The sequence below is a fragment of the Alexandromys fortis genome, unplaced genomic scaffold, assembly GCF_014885135.2.
Source record: "Alexandromys fortis isolate MF-2015 unplaced genomic scaffold, M_Fortis_MF-2015_v1.1 scaffold_246, whole genome shotgun sequence".
NCBI classification, from domain to species: domain Eukaryota; kingdom Metazoa; phylum Chordata; class Mammalia; order Rodentia; family Cricetidae; genus Alexandromys; species Alexandromys fortis.
Window position 1 is genome coordinate 87,568 of NW_026068131.1, and position 22,047 is coordinate 109,614.

General features: G+C 39.9%; 1 non-coding gene across 1 annotated transcript; it reads left to right on the forward strand.

Annotated features, from left to right (window-relative positions):
- The first annotated feature begins 6,498 nt into the window (after positions 1-6,498).
- On the forward strand, positions 6,499-6,605 carry LOC126490848 (U6 spliceosomal RNA). The gene has a single exon (XR_007589260.1). It is a non-coding gene; the product is annotated as a U6 spliceosomal RNA (small nuclear RNA).
- Positions 6,606-22,047: the final 15,442 nt, after the last annotated feature.

Below are 22,047 nucleotides of genomic sequence, written 5' to 3' on the forward strand. Positions count from 1 at the left end.
AAGGAGCCTACTACTTTTTGTTAGATGTTTTTGCTAAACGGCATTTAATCAAACTACCTTGTACGGATTATGCTTCCACTCATGTATTAGTGCTACTCTTGATTTGATTCAGAGAAGCTTCTTCCTGTAATGACAGCTAATGCAGAGAGTCATAATTGGGCAAAGTGCTTGAAATAAATTATTTGGAGCATCTGTATCATTTCCGCCAAAGCCTAGTGCACACTGTGAAAAGAGGAGACTGAAAGATTATTTTTTTTTACAAGACTGAAGAATTCCATGAAACACTCTCCTGTGGAAATGATAACTGTGTACTCATGAACTTATAGCAGCTGAATTACTTACATAAAAAGTATAAAAAGACATGAAAGTAGGAAAATGACTGCTAGTTGGAAGAAAAAGGGTTTCTGCAGTAGGGGGGAGGTAAGAGCAGGTAGTGGGTGGTGAGTATGATTATATTTTATACATGTGGGGAATTGTCAAAAATTACAAGGAAAATGTGGCATATATATACAATAGACTTATCTCCAAACAAAGAAAAATGAAATTATGAAATTTTTAGGAAAATGGATAGAATTGGAAAATATTATAAGTTAATCAAATCAGACTCACAAAGATAAGTAACCTATGTTCTATCTCATATGCAAAACCAGCTTCTAATATATATGTATAATATATAATATATGTATTTGGATGTGAATGAATGTATGTAGATCCTTGGAAACTAGCTAGGGGCTCATGAGAGGGAGAAAAAGCCTTAAGTACGGGGAAATACTTGAACACACATGACATGAAAGTGCAAAAGGGAATACTGAGGTTGGCCAGACCTCCTAAACCATATAAACAACTTCCATGGGTCTTGGTTTCCTACCAGAATTATATAGTAAGATCCTTTGGTCAAAGTACATAGAGAAATAAATCTAGAACTGGCTTGGGAACTTCCAGCCTGCTGGCTGGCTTTCATAGTGCTGTAGGAGGCCACTGAAGGAGAAACCCATCAATTATCTTATCTGCTGGCATACGCTTCATGCTGCAAAGCTTTTCTACCAACCTGAGAGAAAAGATATGCCTACTCCAGAAAGGATGGTGCAGTAATGCGGTAACTACTTCTTTCTGATTGGATTTGAGGGCCTGATCACCAGGAGGGAATATCACGTCTGCTACTCTAAGCCTGGTTAAAATGCCATGACTGGGAAGATCAAAGCCCCTAGGGGTAATACTGCTTTGTTGTCGGTTAACTGTTGCTTATGCTGCTGATAATGTTGCTTACCTTTGCTCTGCTAAATGGACATAGTGTCACATTGCCTTCCAATAGTCATGCTTATACTTTAGAATAGTGCTGCCTTCGTCCTTAGTCAGAGAAGCTTCTTTTTGCAATGGGTGGTAGTCGCTGTAGAAACTCACAACTGGTTGATGTCCTGAAAAAAATGAGATTTATGAATTCTTGGCCTTCTCAGGGGGATATGCTCAACATATATACTTGAAAATATGGTCATACTTACTATTAATTAAGTAATGGCAACAAAGATAAGTGGGATTTTCTTTCAGTCTTCTATATGGGTAGGTATTAGAATGATACTATCCAGTGTTTGGTAGGCATGTGAAGATAAAAACCCTTGCAGCAGCTGTGTCTGCATATAGCTATAATCCCAGTGCTTAGGAGGCTGGGATATGAGCATTCCCCAAACTCACTACCAGCCCAGCAAATTCCATACCAGCGAGGGATACATAACTAAACCCTGTCACAAATACACGACGCAAAACTCTAGTGCAAATTCTAACTGGTCTTAATAATAAAAACCTGGAGTCAGATAGTAGGGGGGGGTGAAAGCTGAAAGACCAGAGAAGCAGAGCAGCCAACCACTAGTTCTTACCTCTGTGAAATCCTCTGACTAAAGTGAGCAAGATCCTGCCTCTACAAGTCCTCACGCTAAATGCCTTCAGTTCCTGTCCCCTTCCACTCTCTCTGCTCAGCTGTATCACTTCCTGTCTCCACCTCCCTAGTGCTGGGATTAAAGGTGTGAGCCACCACCACCGATTCTGTTTCTCTTATAGACTGATTCAATTTTGTACAGCCCATGGTGGCCTTGAACTCACAGAGAGCTGTCTGAATCTGTCTCCTGACTGTTGGCGTTAAAGGTGTTGTGTGTGTGTCAACATGGCCTCTATGGCTAACTAATGTGGCTAGCTCTGCACTCTGATCTTCAGGCAAACTCTGTTAGAGCACAAACAAAATATTACCACCCCCAACAAATAGTTGGGTAATAACAGCACTTGACTGACCACACAGAGAGTATAAATTTTAACTGGCCATGGCAGCCATCACTCAAGACACTGAAGCAGATGATCACTGAAAGTTTTAGGCTAGCCTAGGCTAAACAATAAGGCTGTATCTCAAACAGGTCACCCTACGTGAGACAATTATGATGTGCTTAATGTGTGTTTGTGCAAGTGGATGTTATTTGATATATATTATATATAATTTGTAGGAGGGACATAGCCGTGCATTCCTAAGTTAGGCAGATTTCTTGAGGATCAAGCTTGCTTAAAAGCATGCAGATAAATGACAAATTGGAATCTAGCCAGAGAAAACTAAGTTAGACTGGGTGAGAATGGAAATCAGGCCAGGGGACAGGCAAAGGAGCTGGAGGCACAGAGGATAGAAATCATAGGAAACTTACTTTAATTTAAATAAAAATGCTCAGCCAGGCCTGGTGGCACACACCTTTAATACCAGCAGCGCTTGGGAAGCAGAAGCAGACTGGTTGCTGAGTCCAAGGCCAGCCTAGTCTATAAAATGAGTTCCAGGAGAGACTGGGCTACATAGAGAAACCCTGTCTCAAAAACAAACAAACAAAATTTTAGAAATTAGTTAAAATATATTTAAGGACTCTGAGCAGACAACTAAGCCACCTGAGATTATGTAAGATGCCTGGCTGGAGGCAAAGATAATAACGAGCATCTCATTATTAGCGGTACAAAAAGGGTCAGGGATTTAGGTAGATGACCCATAGGTCCCTTCCCATCTAATTTTTGAGACTGAGCTTTGACATTGTTGTGGACTTGTACTGCCTGCCTAAAGAAAGGTAAGGAGCAAGGGGCTAAGAAATGAGGCTCCGGGGTCCTAAGTGAGTTTGAGCAAATGCTGCGGTCTGGCTTACTACCCCTAACCATTCAAAACAGCCTACCCCAACTTCCTGGATCTGCCTGCTTGCTGTTCCCTTCTCCCACATTCCTGGCCTGGAGAAACGACTGGGTTTTTAGCAGAAACTTGGGACTCTTGTACTCTTCTTTAGTTTGGGGTCAGTTTAATTTGGTTTCATCATTCGGCTGAAGATAGGTAAGTGATTACCTAGAGGGTGTGATTGCCGGGCAGCTCTATCTCTTTGAAGAGAAGTCTGGGCTTTCATTGTTGCTTTGTCCTTTGAATCTTGAATGCTTTCCAAAATTATTTTGCAAAAATGCCAATAATTACGGGAAAGGGATCACCTTAAGATGCCAGGAAAAGGGATGGGGGAGGAGTCCTGCATTCTGCAAAGGGCCTTTCCTAAGTGTCTAGAGGAAGTTTTGTATGCTTGGAGACTGGGAAAAGCAAGAGGGGGAGGAGGGGTCTTCAGAGAAGAGGGTTTTTAATGTGAAAAATTTAATAACAGTATTTTTATGTAAGCAGATTCTTCTTATACATCATTTAGGACTCCCTACAATTACAGATTTCAAGATTATATATATATATCCACCCCGTGACACCTCCACTTTCTCAAGCTTAGCTGCAGAAGTGCAGTTCAAACAGTGCTGTTGCTAGATAAGTGTAGCTCTAATCCCTCATCAGAGAAGTTTCTTTTTGCAGCAAACAGAGACCAATACAGAAAGCCACAGCTCATCAAAATGCAGAGGACAGATGATTATGAGGTGTCCCAACTGATACATATACAACAGAACCCCAACACCTAGACTAGAGACCATCTCAGAAGAGCAGGCACAAAGATTCAAGGACTCAGAGGACCAGGAAGTATGCTGTAAAATTTTGTCTCCTAGAAATGTCAGGGAAGTTATTCCCATAAAAATCTCAGTGCTTGCCTAATCGAGACCTGAATAATGATAACACCAGTTGGCACACCAGTGTAGATGGAAGAAATCTCACAAGCCCTTACTTACCCCTATATGAAGAGCTACAGACAATTAAGTCTGTTGACAGAGAGTCAGTGTTCTCCAGGGACAAGTGGTCATCCCTAAACATATGAGCAAGACTTAATAAAGTGAACATCTTGTATTTATAAATGTTTATGTATATATGTAGCAGTAATAAAGAAGAAGAGGCCATAAAATTGAGGAATATGGGGTAGGGTACACAGAAGGGGTTGGAGGAAGGAGGAAGAGGGAGAAAATGACAGAAATACAGTACTCATCTATAGAATTCTCAAAAATAAATTTAAAAATTCTACTGGGTATATGTACCACATTTTCTTTATTTTATAAACTCTGTATGTGTGTATGTGTGTGTGTGTGTGTGCGTGTGTTGGGGGCATTGCAGGTCAGAGATCAGTGTATCATCTACTTCTTCTAACACTCTCCATCTTAGTTTTTCTCACTTAACCTGGAGCTTACTCAACTGGCAGACTTAGTTGGCCAGCAAGCCCCAAGGATCCTCCCATCTGCCTCTTCAGTGCTGAGATTGCAGGTGCACACTGCCATGCCAACTTTTATGTCTGGGATGTGAACTCAGTTCCTTATGGTTTCCCGGCAGACCATTACAGACTGAACCATTTTCTCAGTCCAAGGGAGGAATTTGTCTACTCAGGGTTTCTGCTTAAAATTAGAAGAGCAGTCTGAGCTACTAGGCCAACCAGTTTATAACGAAAAACAAACAAAAATTAGGAGAGCTAATTTTTTTTTTTGCAGCAAACAGAGACCATGTAATTCAGCCTGATTACATCAGTAAGATGTAATTCAGCCTGAGAGAAGAGAAGTAGAGGCTGCATTAGCTGCCTAGTCTCATGTAGGGACGGATCCACCAGAAAGAGATGACAGGATTTTATCGCTCCCTAACGACAACTCCTTGCTTCAAAAGTGCCTGGGAACTGGAAGGACTAGTGACTTGGCTAGGGTGAACAGAGTTTGTAATTAACCTGTGACTTTTCTAATGTAGTAATTGCAAGTTATAGTGGGCATATATCAGGAATGATGGCGTGTTTGCCTAGCATGCACAGAGACCTGGGTCTATCCCCATTACAGCATGAACAAAGTGTGGTGGTTCAGGGCAGTGGTGCGTGTGGAGGGCAGGAGGAGCAGGTCATCCTCCACTATAGGTTACATAGTGTGTCAGAGGGCAGCCTGGGATACATAAGACAAAACATACATAAGATACAAAGCAAACTTAAGGAACAGAAAAGAAGCTTTCAAATCCTACACAACAGGCAAATCCGAATGATTGGTTAACCAACAGCATGAATACAGGTGTTTGAACCTTAAAGTACCCTAGGTATGGTACACACACCTGCAACCCAGTACTCAGGAGTCTTGAGATGGGAGTATCATGAGCTCAGGGCCTGCCTAGGATCTATCACAAGACCGTGTTTCCTGAAACAAAACGAAACTGTCATTTGTCCAAGCACTTGTTAGAATACCCACTTTCCTTTTTTTTCTGTTTTCCACTCGGTGAAATGAGGTGAGCCTTTAAAGGAAGCACTATCTGCCTCTTTCACTGCTAGAAGATGGAGTATTCGTGAAGGGGCTTGGTGACCTACGAAGCACTAAGTAGACTTCTGGGTAGAACACTTTAAATAATAGACCTGTTCCTATGCTGAAATATCACAAAATGTTTGCCAGTTACATCTGAAATATCTATTGTAGGGTAGCCAGCTAGTTCCTGATTATTGTTCTGGTTAGTTTTTTTTTTTTTTTTTTTTTTTTTTTTTTTTTTTTTTTTTTTTTTTTTTTTTTTTTTTTTTTTTTTTTTTTTTTTTGGTCATTTTGACCTGAGCTAGAATTATCTGGGAAGAAGAACCTCGATTGAGAAAATGGCTCGATCAGATTGCCTATAGGCTACTCTGCGGGGGTATTGATGATTGATGTGGAGAGGCCCATCCCATGGTGGGTACTGCAAGCTCTGGGTAGGGGGTCTTGAGTTGCATGAGAAAGCCAGCTGAGCAAGCCAGTAAGCAGTGTTCCTCCTCCGTTCTGCTTCAGTTCTTGCTCCGTTTGAGTCCTTATTTTGGCTTTCCTCTATGGTGGACTATGATCAGGACACATAAGCCAAATAAACCCTTTCATCCACAAGTTGCTTTTGGTCATGCATTTTTGTCAAAGCAATTAAAATCTAACTAAAACAGTTATGCATTCCTTCTCATCTATAAGTGCTATTACCTTCCCCCAACATTAGAAAAAAACATCTCATAATATCAGGGGTTTCAGAGTGTAGCTTGTAGCACACTTGCCTAACATGTGGAAGGTTCTAGGTCCCACCCCCTAACATAATAGCAAATCATTTTGAATGTCAGAACTCTAGTATTCACTTCCACAGATACACTAAAATTGGAATGATACAGAGAAGATTAGCATGGTACTCGTGCAAGGATGACATACAAATCTGTGAAGCATTCCATGTTTTGCCACAAGCCTCGGTGTCAGAGAGGCTAGGTAACAAGGAGGGCCCATGGTGGGGGGAACACATGGATCTCCCTGGGAAGGGGAAATGGAAGAGCTCTCCTGTGTAGACTTGTGTCAGGTGTGGATGGGACATTGAGGGATTGGGTTGGGGTGGATGGGGGGAGGGGGGAGAGTACTGAAAGAGATGACTGGAGCAGAGCTTTGGGGGTCAGGTGGAAACCTGATGCAAGGGAAACTCCCATAAATCTACTGACCCCAGCTAAAACTCCTGGTGACAGTGGACAGTAGCCTCAACTGGCCATCTCCTGGGATGGATCGGATTGGTGACTACCTCAACTGTGGTCAGAGAGCCTTTATCCAGTAACTGATGATAACAGGTGCAGAGAACCAAAGGCAAACATTAGACTGAGCTTGGAGAATTCTTATTAAGAGAGGGAGGAAGGATCACAGGAACCAGAGGGGTCAAGGGCATCGCAAGAAAATCCACAGAAATATCTAACCTGGGCTCATAGGAACTCACAGAGACTGAACCAGCAACAAGGGAGCCTGCATGGAACCGACCTAAGCCCTCTACATATATATGACAGTTGTGTAGCTTGTTATATTTGTGGGACTCCTAACAATGGGGCGAGGGGAGAGGGAAGGGACTGGGGGGAGAGGAAGGAGCGGAACTGCAGTTGGGGTGCAAAACAAACAAATAAATAAAAACAGTGTCAGAACAACATATACATTTCAGTCCTATTGCACCATCAAATAGGTGGATAGGTGCCTGAGATCATAACTCAGTGTTAGCATATGAAAGGCTTGGAATAGCTCTTCAATATGGCAAAAGTAACAACAATACACCCAAATAGTTGGGTAGATGGAGACCTTGAGAAGTAGAGTTTTACTTCTACAAATAGATGTGGATTTGTTTTGCTTGGTTTTGGTTTTTGGAGACAGGGTTTCTCTGTGTGTAGCCCTGGCTGTCCTGGTGTTCACTCTGTAGACCAGGCTGACCTCGAACTCACAGAGACCCATCTGCCTTTGCATCCCAAGTACTGGGCTTGAAGGCATGTGACACTACTGCCCGGCTACAAATACATGTTTGTATTGGAAAAGCAAAAAAGAACTCTGGGAGCTCAAGGCAGGGGAATGGAATTAAGTGTGTGGAGTCATTTGTGGTTGAGGAGATGAAGCTAGAGGAAATGCCACTGCTTTCCTAGTAAATATGGGAGAACATTCTGACACTGGGGACAACCCAGTTAGCATCTAATGGACGCACCAAATCAGAGAACAGAATTTTGTCAGTTTAGCACGGGTGCCTTCAGGATGTGAAGGCACATATACAGGACATGAGACTGACCATATCTTCTCTGCGAAGGAGTTTGGGTTTTAGCCTGCAGGTGTCAGGATTCCACTGTCAGGTCTTAGGCTAAGGTCAGGTATTTAATGATTTGTGTTTTGCCTTTTCATAACTATTTCTTGTACTCTTGGCAAACTTCCTATTTCAGTACTTCAAGTTCTGGCATTATATATGGATGCTTCTGGGACTGATTAGTGCACTTGTAACTTCAGGCCAAGCACAGGGATTATAAAAAAAAATAGTAAGAAAGTTTCAGTCTTGCTCTCAATCTCAAGAAAACTTACATCCTTCTGTCCCAAACCACTGAATACTGGAGTTGACGCCTTGCGTTGACTCATCCCTGAGACATGGGGCTGGTGGGAAGGCTGGCCCCACCCTTCTGTCTGGGCTGAGCTGTGTAGATTTTGGACCCAGAAAATGTGCTTTCTAGGCTATTCTGGGTAAGGACATCGGTACTCCTCTGGCTCTGATATGCACTAGTCTCTCAAGGTTTTTCATTGCTCCTTTTTATCATATATATAAACAGAATTCACCCACTTATCTTCTGAGCTTCATGTAAAAAAAAAAAAATCCACCCAACCCTAAATCCCCACGGCGTAGTTCTCTTTCTTTTTGTACTAGATCATGTTTCTGGGAGTGTAAACATCCAAAGCATTATGGTATCAGAGAGAAGGGACTTTCTGTAAGCTAAGGGGTTGAGGGTGGAGTACTCTCATGGAGGAAATTACATTTGACTTGGTTTATTAAGGGTGGATATTTGCATTCATTTCTGGCTGTGGAAATGATGTAGCTAGCTGGAATTATAATCTAAAATAAATTCCTTCTCTCTTAAGTTGTTTTTTTTTTTGGTCAGGATATTTTATCATAGCAACGGAAATGAAACTAGGACAGGTTCTGACACATGGCAGTTTTTGAAAGTCCATAAGAGGGGCAGAAAGACTGTTCAATGACTAAACACATCCTAAGGACTCGTGCGGTGGAAGAGAGAGCCGACTCATCAAGTTGTCCTCTGGCCTCCACATGTATGCCTCAGTGCACACACCCCACCCCAAAAAGAAATACAAATTTAATGGAAAAAATAGTTTAAGTTCCATAAGAGAAAATGAGGATATGCATAGCTTAAGCGATAGAATCTTAGCTAATGAATACAAAATTCTGGGTGGACTCCTAAGATCTCCTTGAACTTGCTGACTAGCTGAAAATGACCTTGAGTTCTTGATACACCTACATCCTCATGCTGGGGTTACAGGTCGGCAGTGCCACGTCTGGCAGCACTCAGGAGACAGGGGCAGGTAAGGATCGCCATGATAGGTCAGCCTGCTGTGCACAGCAAATTTCAGGACAGCCAGGGTTACAGAGTGAGGTACTGAATGAAAGGAGGGGGAGGGAGAGAGGAAGAGGTCACCTTAGCTTAGGTGGTGAGTTTTAAGAGAGCTTTATCTACAGTCTGAGTGTGGCATTAGAAGCGGCAGGGCTGCGTTCCCGGCACCCGGCCGCCTGCATGGCTAGCTTATGCCCCAAAATAATTACACGGAAACTGTATTTTTTTAAACACTGCCTGGCCCGGCTAGTTCCAGCCTCTTATTGGTTAGCTATTACATATTGTTCTAACCCATTTCTAATATTCTGTGTAGCCCACGAGGTGTCTTACCAGGGAGGATCTTAACCTGCATCTGTCTGGAGTGGGAGAACCATGGAGACTCCTTGACTAAGCTTCTTTTTCCCAGCATTCTCTTCTGTTTACTCCACTCACCTATGTTCTAACCAATAAAATGGTCCAAGGCAGTTTCTTTATTATAATTAACCAATGTCCTTCCTCCATCAGTCTGAGACCCCCTCTTTCCACAAATCCACCAAAAAAGCACTAGCACTAGTGTTTTGGCACATGCCTGCAATCCTAGCTTGCCAAAGCTGAGGCAGGAGGATTACTTATTGTCCAAGGCCAGGCTGTACTACATAGTAAGTGCCAAGCCAAACTGAGTTATTTATAGAAACTATTTCTCAAAAAGGGTAGTATTTTGGGCAAAGTACACATATTCATGAAATTGTGAGAAACATATAAATTTAAAAATAAAAAAATCCTGAAAAAGGATGGCTTCAGTTACAGAATGATTCCGATGGAAAGGAAACTAGTAAAGGCATTTGAGAGGAACTGTGTAATACACTGTAGTTGACTATCCAGAATGAGGAGAAGAATTTCAGCAAGAGGGACAATAACATATGGCCAGGTCCTAAGAGAGTCCTGGACTGGTTCATGGCAATCAGAAGTTCATGTATTTTAAGTACTTGTGACTCTCTGAATCTTAAGCAAGAGTTTTCTTGTAATAAATAAAATATCTTTTCTGTCCTTGTCACATGCTTCAAAATTTCATGTCTTATATAATACAACCATTTTATATCCACTTTTAATTTATACTTGTATAACTCCATACCATAAATTGAAAAGAGAGCCTCCCACAAGTTCTAGTATATCATTTTTGTATGGTATTGCCAGGTCTCGTATTCACTAATGGTTTTGTTTCTACCTCCCAAGTGCTAGACTGTAGGTGTCCATCAACATGCAGGTTTTTTTTTTTTACTTGTTTCGGTTTTTAAAATTAGAGGTGGAAAATTGAATACAGGGTTTTATGCATGCTAAGCAAGTATTCCACTAACTGAGCCATATCTTCAGTCTTTAAAACATTAAATATCTATCTATGTGTGTGTGTGTGTGTGTGTGTGCTTTATTTATGTGTGTGTGCCTGCTTGAGTTTATGTGCACCATGTGCATATAGGAACCTTCAGAATCCATAACACAGTATCAAGCCCCTTAGAACTAGAGTTACAAGTGGTTTTGAGCCACTATGTGGGTTCTGGCTAGAGAACTTGGACTTTCTATAAGAAAGCAGCAAGCTCTCTTAACCACTTTTACCAGGTTTCATGACCTACTCTTCTGAAATTTAATCTTTTGAGATCCTAATCCAAGTACACTATTTTCCCTCTTCCCTTTCTGCCTGTAACCTTTCTCCCACATACTCTACCTTTTGCACTCATTCAAATTTGTGGCTTCTTTTTCTCTAATTATTACAAATATAATATATAGCACACACACACACACACACACACACACACACACACATACACCTGAACCTCATTGGCCTGGTAGCTTAGCCAAATCAATGAGCTTTAGGTTCATTATGAATGCCTATCTCAAAAAAGAAGGCAGATTGGGTGAAAAGGAAACCTGCCACTGACATAGGTCTCTACATGCACACATATACACACACATACTGGTACAAGCACCTACACTCACATGTGTAAAGTACACTGAGTGTGGTCATTTGAATAAAAATGGCCTCCATAGGCTCATATATTTGAATGTTTAGTCATTAGGAAGTGACACTACTTAAAGGGATTAGCAAGTGTGACCATGTTGTGGTGGGTTTGGCTTTGTTGGAAGAAATGTGTCTCTGGGAAGTGGTCCTTGGGATTTCAAATGCTCAAGCCAAGCTCAGTAGCTCTTTCTGCCTGCTGTCTACATATCCTTCCTGATGTAGAACTCTCAGCTCCATCTCCAGCACCATGTCTACTTGCATGGCACCATGTTTTCTGCCATGACAATAATGAACCTCTGAACTGTAAGCAAGCCCCAATGAAATGTTTTCCTTTATAAGAGTTGGCATGGTCATGGTGTCTCTTCACAGTAGTAAAACTCTAAGACATTGAACAAGTATATACACTATACATATGCATTCACAGGTTTTGTTAAACATCATTAAGTATAGATTAGATTAGTGATGCATGCCTAAAATCCCCACATTTGGGAAATAGAAACAGGAAGGTTAGGAGTCATCTTGAGCTATATAGAGTTGGAGGCCAGCCTGAACCAAGATCCTGTCACATCCACAAATAAATGCTGGGTATGGTAATGCTAACCTGCAATTCCAGAAGAAGAAACAGGAGGATTTCCACAAGTTCAGGGTCAATTAGAATTGTACATATGAGGCCTATATCTATATCTATATCTATATCTATATCTATATCTATATCTATAATATATATAGATATAGGTATATTCTCTCTCTCTCTCTCTCTCTCTCTCTCTCTCTCTCTCTCACACACACACACACACACACACACACACATATCCAACATCAGGGAGGAGGCTTTCAGGTCAGATCCAGCTTGGGTCCTCTGGGTCTAGTGTCTGAAGTACATGGTATCTTCAGCACTAGGAATGTAGTTTCCAGCTCTGGGGGACAACTGAGGACAATAATAATGGTTTGTAATATTTTAGGGGTCTCCAAAAAGAGGAACATGGGATGTACTCGTATTTGGTTTCTAGCCATAAATAAAGGACATTGAGCCTATAATTTGTGATCCTAGAGAAGCTAAATAAGAAGGTGAACCCAAAGAAAAACATATAGGCATCCTCCTGAATATTAACCTTCATCAGGCGATGAAAGGAGACAGAGACAGAGACCCACAATGGAGCACCGGACTGAAATCTCAAGGTCCAAATCAGGAGCAGAAGGAGAGAGAGCACGAGCAAGGAACTCAGGACCATGAGGGGTGCACCCACACACTGAGACAATGGAGATGTTCTATCGGGAACTCACCAAGGCCAGCTGACCTGGGTCTGAAAAAGCCTGGGATAAAACCGGTCTCGCTGAACATAGCGGACAATGAGGACTACTGAGACATCAAGAACAATGGCAATGGGTTTTTGATCCTATTGCATGTATTGGCTTTGTGGGAGCCTAGGCTGTTTGGATGCTCACCTTACGAGACCTGGACGGAGGAGGGTTTTCCTTGGACTTCCCACGGGACGGAGAGCCCTGATTGCTCTTTGGGCTGACGAGGGAGGGGGACTTGATTGGGGGAGGGGGAGGGAAAGGGGAGGCGGAGGTGGGGAAGAGACAGAAATATTTAATAAATTAATAAAAAAAAGAAATCGAAAAAAAAATATAAAATATTTTAGGGATCTCTTGGACAACTCTGACCAACAACTTAAAAGAAATCTTCTCATGACAGATGTTGGTGTTTCTGTTAAATAGTCTTTGACTCTTAAGGGGAGGAGTGTCAAACCGATTGTAAAATTTCATTTAAACTATGCATGCATATGTACACACAGACTTCCATGTATTATAGATATTTTAAGTAGATAGGTAATTCCTTATGACTTATTTAGACATGCAAATATTTTACCCTCCTACTTCCTTCTTCTGTATTTATCTCTTCCCCGTCCCTGACAAAAGCTCCCACTCCATTTTATCCCTTTCCCCTCAGATCACTTGTACCCTGCTTCTCTCCTCTCTATTGCTTCTCCTGACCACAATGATTTCTTTTACTTTCCTGGTTTCTAAAGTTACTCTAGGTAGTACACTCACATGGAAAGATTTGGTACTAGGGATCTCAGGTAATAAAGAACATACAACACTAGCATTTCTGGGCCTAGGTAAACTCACTAAATATGACCTGTTTTAGTTCCATCCATTTACCTGCAAAGTTTATTGTAGTGTGAATTCTAATTGGTCTTAATAATAAAAAAAATGGATCTAGATATCAGAGTAAATGATGAAAGATCAGAGAGATAAAGGAACAAGCTCCAGCCAGCTTCTAACTTGCTAATTCCTTAGCCATAGAAAATAAGACTCTTCATCTCGGGGCTGTGGGGTCGAGCCCCACATTGGGTGTCAGTTTATGATTTAATTTTTCTTTACAGTTGAATGGTGTTCTTTAATGTGTAATGCACTGTATTTCACCATCTGTTCAACAGTTGAAGGATATTTGGGTTGTTTCCATTTTCTAGCTATTGTGAATAAACAACATGAATAATGACTGGAGCATATGCAGAGGAATGGTATGACAAAGCCATATAGTAGACATATTCTTAGGTTTTTGATGATTCTCCACACTGATTTCAGGAGTGACTGGACCAGTTTGCAATTCCTTCAACACTTAACAAGGGGTCACTTTTCCCAGCATCCTCTCCAGTATTTGTCACTTGTTTTGTTGATCTTTGCTATTTTTAATGGGGTAAGATGAAATGTCAAAGCTGTTTTGATTTGCATTTCCCCAACTGCAAGGGAAGATGAAAAATTTATCAGCTATTTATTAGTTATTTTTATTTCTTCTTTCTACAACTCACTGTTCAGATCCCAGGCCTGTTTTTGAATGGATCAGTTTTGATTTTGACCTTGCTTTTTGAGTTTTTATATATTCTGGATATGAATCCTCTGTGAGATGGACAGCTGAAAAAGATTCTTCCCCATTCTGTGGACTTCTTATTCACTCTGTTGATTGTGCAGATACTTTTTAATTGTATGAAATACTACTTGTCGATTATTCAGTTTTAGAATAATGGAGTCCTGTTCAGAAATTCCTTTCGTACACCTTTATCATGTAGGGTAATACTTATTTCTTCTATTAGTTTTGTAGAACGAATTCTAATTGGTCTTAATAATAAAAATACAAAAATAAAAATAAATAATAATAAAATAATAAAAACCCTCAGTCAGATATTAGGGAGTGAAAACTGAAAGATCAGAGAAGTAAAGCAACCAGACTGGTGGGGGTGCTGGGATTGAGACACAGAGGCTTCTTTTCAGGGGAAAAAACAGCAACCTTTATCCCCCCCCCCCAGCTAAAGCCTTTTATACCTCTACTGCTTCTGTGGAAAACCATTGGCCAGAAAGAACACAAGCATTCTTGTCAATTACAGACCACAAGGAAGTTCCGCTGTCGGACAGGGGGAGTGAGGGCAGCTAGATCACAACAGTCAGCCACTAGAGAGACTTCTTACTTCTACCAAATCCTCGGACCGAATGGGCCTGAGATCCTATCTCCACCTCTCTAGTGCTGGGATTAAAGATGTGTGTCTCCCAAGTACTGGGATCAAAAGCATGAGATACCAACTGCTGGGATTAAAGGTGTATGCCACCACTGCCTGGTTTCTATGGTTAACTAGTGTCTAACTCCATCCTCTGATCTTCAGGCAAGCTTTGTTAGAGCACAAACAAAATATCACCATATTTTCCCTTTTTTTGTCTAAAATAAAAAAGGTTATAACTAATAGAAGAAAACTATATACAATAAGTACAATAACTATATATAATATATAGGCAATAAATACAACAACAATGTCTAGTCCATTAGCAATTCCCAAATTCAGAGAAAATACTCCATATCTAACCTATCTTGATGAGTTCAAAAGGTTGTACCTAATTTATTTTCTAATCTGACTTGAAATTACCCAAACTATCTTTTAATGTCTCTCAACCTTACATACTTTACACCTCTTTAGTAAATTTCTTTTTTGAATCCGGTAACAAGAAATGCCATATTCTGTAGATCTCTGAAGTGTTTGAAAATGGCCTGTCTATCTAAAATATATTATCTCTGTTTGACCTTGAAAACATACATGACTACAAGTTTGACTAATTACTAACCTGCATTTCCTTGTTATCCTAAATAGTTGGTAACAATAACTTTCAAGGGCTAAAAATTTGCATTACGTTGCTAAATGAGCTGTATAGTTGCAACACTTTGAACAAGATTAGAAAATGTATCTACAATATGTTTTAAGAAAAATAATTTTAAATTTGTGTCAATGTACAAAAATCCATATCAATGTAACATATTTAAGACTATTGCTTTTTTGGTTTAAAAGTAGATTCAATAATCTACCCTTATCCCATCATATCTATATCCCCTTTTTTTCTTTTCAAAACAAGAACTCTGTATCTAATCTTTGTTCAACATTTTTACTGACCACTACCAATAACAACTTGTAACCAGCCACCCTAAACCATGACCAATATCCATAACCTCCTGCTGTCCGGGGGCAGCAGCTTTTTTAGGAGATCCTGAGAAGAAAATTTTGGGTTAATTGTCAAGTCTGGGTAGAGGTATGGGAAAGTGCAGGGCTTGTCTCAAGCCCTAGCTAAAGTCCTCTGTGAGACTGGAATATTTCAGTTAGCTACCTCAAAATTGTTCTGAACAGTTTATAGTCCAAAGTCAATCTTTAGGTTGTGTTTTTTCAGCTTAGTGGTGTTATCATAGTCCTGGTAGAATCGTCATTGTGCGTCCCAGCCTCTTTTGGAGACTTCAAAGGTTGCTGTTAAGTTTGGCCATGGTTCACTGTAGAAAACTTAAGCATTTTAAATGTCATATGCAGCAGATCTCAGAAAGGTTGAAGGATCAATATTTGTTATGTACATCCAGACTACTAAAATTTAATTTCTAGTTACCTTGATAGAGACTCAAACCTGAAATTATGTACAGGAAGCTAAATGAAATCTTTTTATAGAATTAGTTAGTACTAATTAGTTAATAATTAGTTATTAATAATTAATTAGTTAATTAGTTCATAATAATTAGTTAATATCCTGAAAAAAGTTTAAAAATATATTGATCTTATAAATTTTGAAATAATATTTATAACTTAAGAAAAGCTTTAAAGTTTCAAAATAATGCCAAAGGATTATGAGATTAGTGAGAATACAATACTCTCTTAATTTTTTGTTTTTTTTTCTATCCCATATCAGGTAACTCTTTTGACATAGACAGAGATTTTGTTTGTTTGGTTTTTTGAGACAGGTTTTTCTGTGTAGCTTTGTTGCCTGTCCTGAAACTAACTCTGTCGACCAAACTGGCCTCGAACTCCCAGAGATCTGCTTACCTCTGCCTCCCAAGTGCCACCACTGCCCAGCAAGACAGAGATTTGGGATTTTTCTTTAACAAGCATGCTTAGATTTAGAGAAGGAGAGAACCATATTTAACTTCAAAGCTAGGTTTAATTTTTAATTAAACTGGGATTACAAAAAGGCAATTTGCATTATATGTCTGTAGAGAACAGTAGAAAGAAACATTTGGGGAGATTTATGAAATTTCATCCTGTTGAAAATGTCATATACCAATAGGCTAATTTACTCTTTTTCTTGGGACAGTTTTTCTAGATAATTTGTCCTTTTTCTTTAGATGTCATGTTCTTTAGAGTATGGTTTCTTACCGTAGGCATTAGGTTCTTTAATTGCTCTGGGAAGGAGTTTACCCCACAATGACAAGAAATGACTGAACCAAATTTGACATGGGGACCTGCAAGAGGCCCCTCAGGGTGTTTTCCAATGGCAAAGAGCTACCATGATTATATGTTGTTGATCTACATTCATTAGTACAATATTGACCTTTGCCACACCTTCTGCTTACTTCAGAAGGGAGGGATGTTCTGATTGGATTATGCTTAGAAAAACAAATGTTTCTAGGAACACCCTGTTTACAATTCCTTTTAAGGTGACCTGTTCACCACAATTGAAACACTTGACATTTCAATATTTCTTCAAACCTCTAGAAATCACCTCTTCTATGCAAGCATCATCATGGTTATGAGATTCAATACTGATTGTATATCAGATACATTCCTCCAAGGATGCTGATCTTGCCTTTCATGGTCTAATTACCCTTTTGTATTGCTCATTAGCATTTTCAAAAGCCACAGATTCAATAATTATTTGTCTAGCTTCTGAATTTGGTATCATTCTATTTACTGCTGAAGTCAATCTTTGTAAGAAATCAGTGAAGATTTCTTTTGAGCCCTTTATAACTTTAGTAAATGACTTAATTTTCTTTCCTGTTTCTCCAATTCTGTTCAAAGCATTCAAAGCTGCTGTGAGGCATAAAGCCAGGATGTGTGGTCATCACACAGAGATTACCTTTGCATAATCGTCCTCTCCAAGAAGTTGATATTGCCCTACTTCATTGTTCAATTGGTCCTCTATTGTAATTGCAAACTAGGCTCCAAGACTCCTGTAACCAAGTCTCTCCAATCTTGAGGGATAATTCTATTGCTAGGTGACCATGGATTTAACATCTGCTTCACAAAAGGTGAATTCATGCCATATGAAATTATTGCTTCCTTGAATCCAAAATTTCTACAGGAAAATCAGCTCTTATACAGCCTTGGGGATATCTATCATTTGGCGATTCCTGTAAGATTATTGGATAAATTAAAGTTGGTTGTTTGAATACCTTAGGCTGTTCCTCTCTAATGTTACAATGCAACGCTAAGATTGGTTCTCCTTTACATTCCCATGTCTGGATTTGACTATCTGTTTTAGTAAGTTTTTTTTTAAGGCCTGTATCTTGGCATTCGTATCAACCAACTATTTTTAGAGATAAACCAAGAATTATCGAACCAATAATAAGAGTTATCAAAATAATAATTAACATTTTGTTAATCCTGGTTGATTATACCTTCATTTATTTGTTCCATTTTTAAACCGTGCATTGCACAATCATCCAGAGACTTAACTCTCTCCATTAGAATAGTGTCTCCCATGTTTTAATATGGGAAAAAAACTTTCTCTTTTAGCTAATTTCTCCCTTTAAGGATTCCTAATTGTCTCACCAAATTGGCAGACAATGGCGATGAAGATGTGAGGTTTATTGCTGCTGTGCAGAGCAGTAGAAGCGGAGTGGCTTTCAAGGCAGCTACCTAGTTTGGCAGCAGCCCAAGAAGGGAGTCCAGGAAAAGCCCACAACCTACGGGGAGAAAAGAAGCCAAAGAGCCGGCAATCTGCATGGGGGAACGTATGGAAGTGCCTAATCCTGTGGTGTTCGGAGCTCAAATGCCTGTGGAGTTTACTGCAAAGAGGCTGCAACAGAAACATCCCAGACCTGTTCAGAGTGCTTGAGGAAAATAAAGGAAAACCTAGCCTACAGGGTGTTGACTCTGGCTAAGTGCAGCTCTGGCCTATGCCAGTGGCTGCAAAGTCAGAGGCAAGGGGCTGTTTAGTGAATTTGTGCCCCATGTTGAGTGCTGAGTGTCGGATGTAGAGCAAATTCTAATTGGTCATATAATAAGTTATTATTATTATAATGTCAGATATCAGGGGGTGGAAGCTGAAAGATCAGTGAAGTAAAGCAGTCAGCCACTAGAGAGACTTTTTACCTCTACCGAATCCCCAGCCTGAATGGGCCCATGATCTTGTCTCCACCTTCCTTATATTTCTATCTCCACCTCCCTAATGCTGGGATTAAAGGTGTGTGTCTCCCAAATACTGGGATCAAAGGCATGAGATCCCAAGTGCTGGGATCAAAGGTGTGGGCCACCACTGCCTGGCCTCCACCCTCTGCTCTTCAGCAAACTTTATTTGTTAGAGCACAAACAGATTATCACTACATAGTTTCAGTTTTCATACTTAAGTCTATGATCCATTTGGAGTCAGTTTTTGTGTAAAGTGATAGATATGGGTCTAATTTCATACTTCTGCATACGGACATCAAAATTTCCCAGCACTCTATGTTGAAGATGCTTTATTTTCTCTGGTTTGTGTTTTAGCATCTTTGCCAAATATCAGATGGCTGAAATTATGTATACTTGTGTTAGAGCCTTTGATTTTGTTCTATTTATCCACATATTTGTTTTATGTCAGTACCATACTGGTCTCATCGCTGTGACTATCTTTGTGATATATTTTGAGATCTGCAACTGTAATCCTTCCAGCATTGTTCTTTTTGCTTAGGATCATCATTCTAGGTATTCATAATCTTCTGTAGTTCCATATGAATTTTAGGTTTTTATTTCTGTGAAAAATGAGATAGGGATTTTTTATTGGTATTGCATTAAGTCTATAAAGGGATTTTGGTAGAATGGTCATTTTCACAATGTTAATTCTACTAATTCATGAACATGGGAGATCTTTTAATTTTCTATGTCTTGCTCTGTTTCTTCAGAAGTTTAAGTTTTTCAGTCTAGAGTCCCTCCTTGGTTAGCCTTATTATTATTATTAATTATTATTATTTTATTTTCTCTTGTGAATGGAAGGGTGTTCATAATCTTCTGTGTTTCTTTTGAGTATATAGAAAAGCTATTGATATTGGCAAATTGATTTTGAAACTTCTCACATTGCTGAAATTTCTGATCATTTCCAGAAGTTTTTAGGTAATTTTCTTTTCAGGCATCTCTTATTATAATATCATGTCATCTTCAGGTAGGGATATTTTGGCTTATTGTTTTCCTGTATTTCTTTAATTTCATTCTTTTCCAGCTAGTGATATGGGCACACCATTAAAAAGAAGCAGAGACAGCAGACAGCCTTGTCTTGTTCTTGATTTTACTGGGATGGTTTCAAGTTTTTCTACATTTAGGGTTATGTTGTTTGTGGGTTTCTCCTGTGTAACTTTTGTTATGTTGAGATTTGTTGCCTGTAGTCTTACTTTATTACTTTTTCTTTTTTCCTTTCCTTTCCTTTCCTTTCCTTTCCTTTCCTTTCCTTTCCTTTCCTTTCCTTTCCTTTCCCTTCCCTTCCCTTCCCTTCCCTTCCCTTCCCTTCCCTTCCCTTCCCTTCCCTTCCCTTCCCTTCCCTTCCCTTCCCTTCCTTTCTTTTTTTAAGACAGGGTTTCTCTGTGTAACAGCCCTGGCTCTTCTGGAACTCACTCTGTAGACCAGGCTGATCTTGAACTCAGAGATTCACCTGCCTCTTCCTCTTGAATACTGGGATTAAAGGCATGCACCACCACCCTCTGGCCTTTCTCTATGACTTTTGTCATGAAGGCATGCTGGAATTTTATCAAAGGGTATTTCTGCATCTATTGAGTTGCTCACTTGATTTTTTTTTTGTCTTTAAGTGCACTTACATGGTTTATTTTCTTGATTGGCTTGCCTTTGTTGAATCATCCCCATATCTCAACTTGGTCAAACTGGATAATCTTTTTGATTCATGTCTGTATTTACTTTGAAAGATTTTATTGAATATCTTGAAACTATATTAATCCATGATGTTAGTCTATAATTTTTTTTGTTGTTGTTGGTCTTTACTTGCTTTTGATATTAGATTGATCCTGGTTTCACAAAAATCCTGTGAATATATGGTGTGCATTTGGGTAATCCAGGCTAATATCAGTATGTGCAATTCGCCTGCAAATTTAATTCCGTCTTATAATGTAATATAACATAGTCATTGTTTCTGAAAACTTAGTTATAAGTATGTTTGAAGGAGTATTATATTGCCTACTTCTGGGAGTTAGTTATTAAACAAGTAAATGAATAACTAAAATATATTAGGATAGCTGTAATAAGGACTGTACACAGTTATGTTGACTCATTTCTGTAATCCAAGCACTCAGAAAGTTGACACAGTAGTATCATTATGGATTCCAGGAAAGTCTAGCTTACATAGTGAGCTCCAGATAGCCTGGGCTACATCATCTCAAAACAACAATGAAAATAACAAGTTCCAGGAACAGAAAAACTTTTCCACATTACATTTACCACTTTTCCCTTTGGCTAAGAATTAAGGAGCACGTACTGGAGATTGATGGATGGAGTGGCCAATATCTGTGATCCAGGAAGCAGAGGCAGAAGGATTGGGAGTTCCTTAGCTACTGGTAGGTTTCAAAGCTAGCTGAGGCTAAATGAGACTCTGTTTCCAAAAACAAAATGAATAGCAGCCAAACTAAGTGGGATTTAAGCTGTAGCAAGAAGAAAGGGAGGAGCCAGAAAGGTATGCTGCTGTAAGCAGATAGCAGGGGCGCATGTGCAGCCTTGCCTAGGAAGTGGGGAAACTCAGGTGGCGACAATTTACGAGAGTGAATATGGTATCTAGACATGGTAGCTGATATCATTGCAGCACTCAGAAGGCTGAAGCCAAGGACTGGCTGAGTTAGAGGCCAGCTTGGGCTACCTAGGAAGTTCCAGGGCAGCTACAGTATGAGACCCTATCTCAACCAAAAACAAAACATACAAAATAAAACAATTTCAAGGAGTAGATGTGGTGATTACATCCCCAGTACAATCTATAATGCCAGAGCCCTCAGGATGGCAAAGAACTCCCTGAGGCCAATATGCTAGTCTTGGGTATTCTGTGTGGATCTAATCCCCTGAAAATGGAGGCAACTAGAACATTGGAGCATCAGAACGCTAATAAATACAGTCATGGCTTAGGGGTGCAGCTAGGCAGTGGGTGGATCTAGACAGAAGCTTTGGCCGGGGAATCAAGATAATCTCATCTCTGTCGCAAGCATCATCAACAGGAGGCCTGGCACTAGACAAGCTTCTAGAAGATGAAAAGAAAAAGCAAGCTACAGCCCTTTCCTTTGGGAGCTTTTGTTGGTATCTA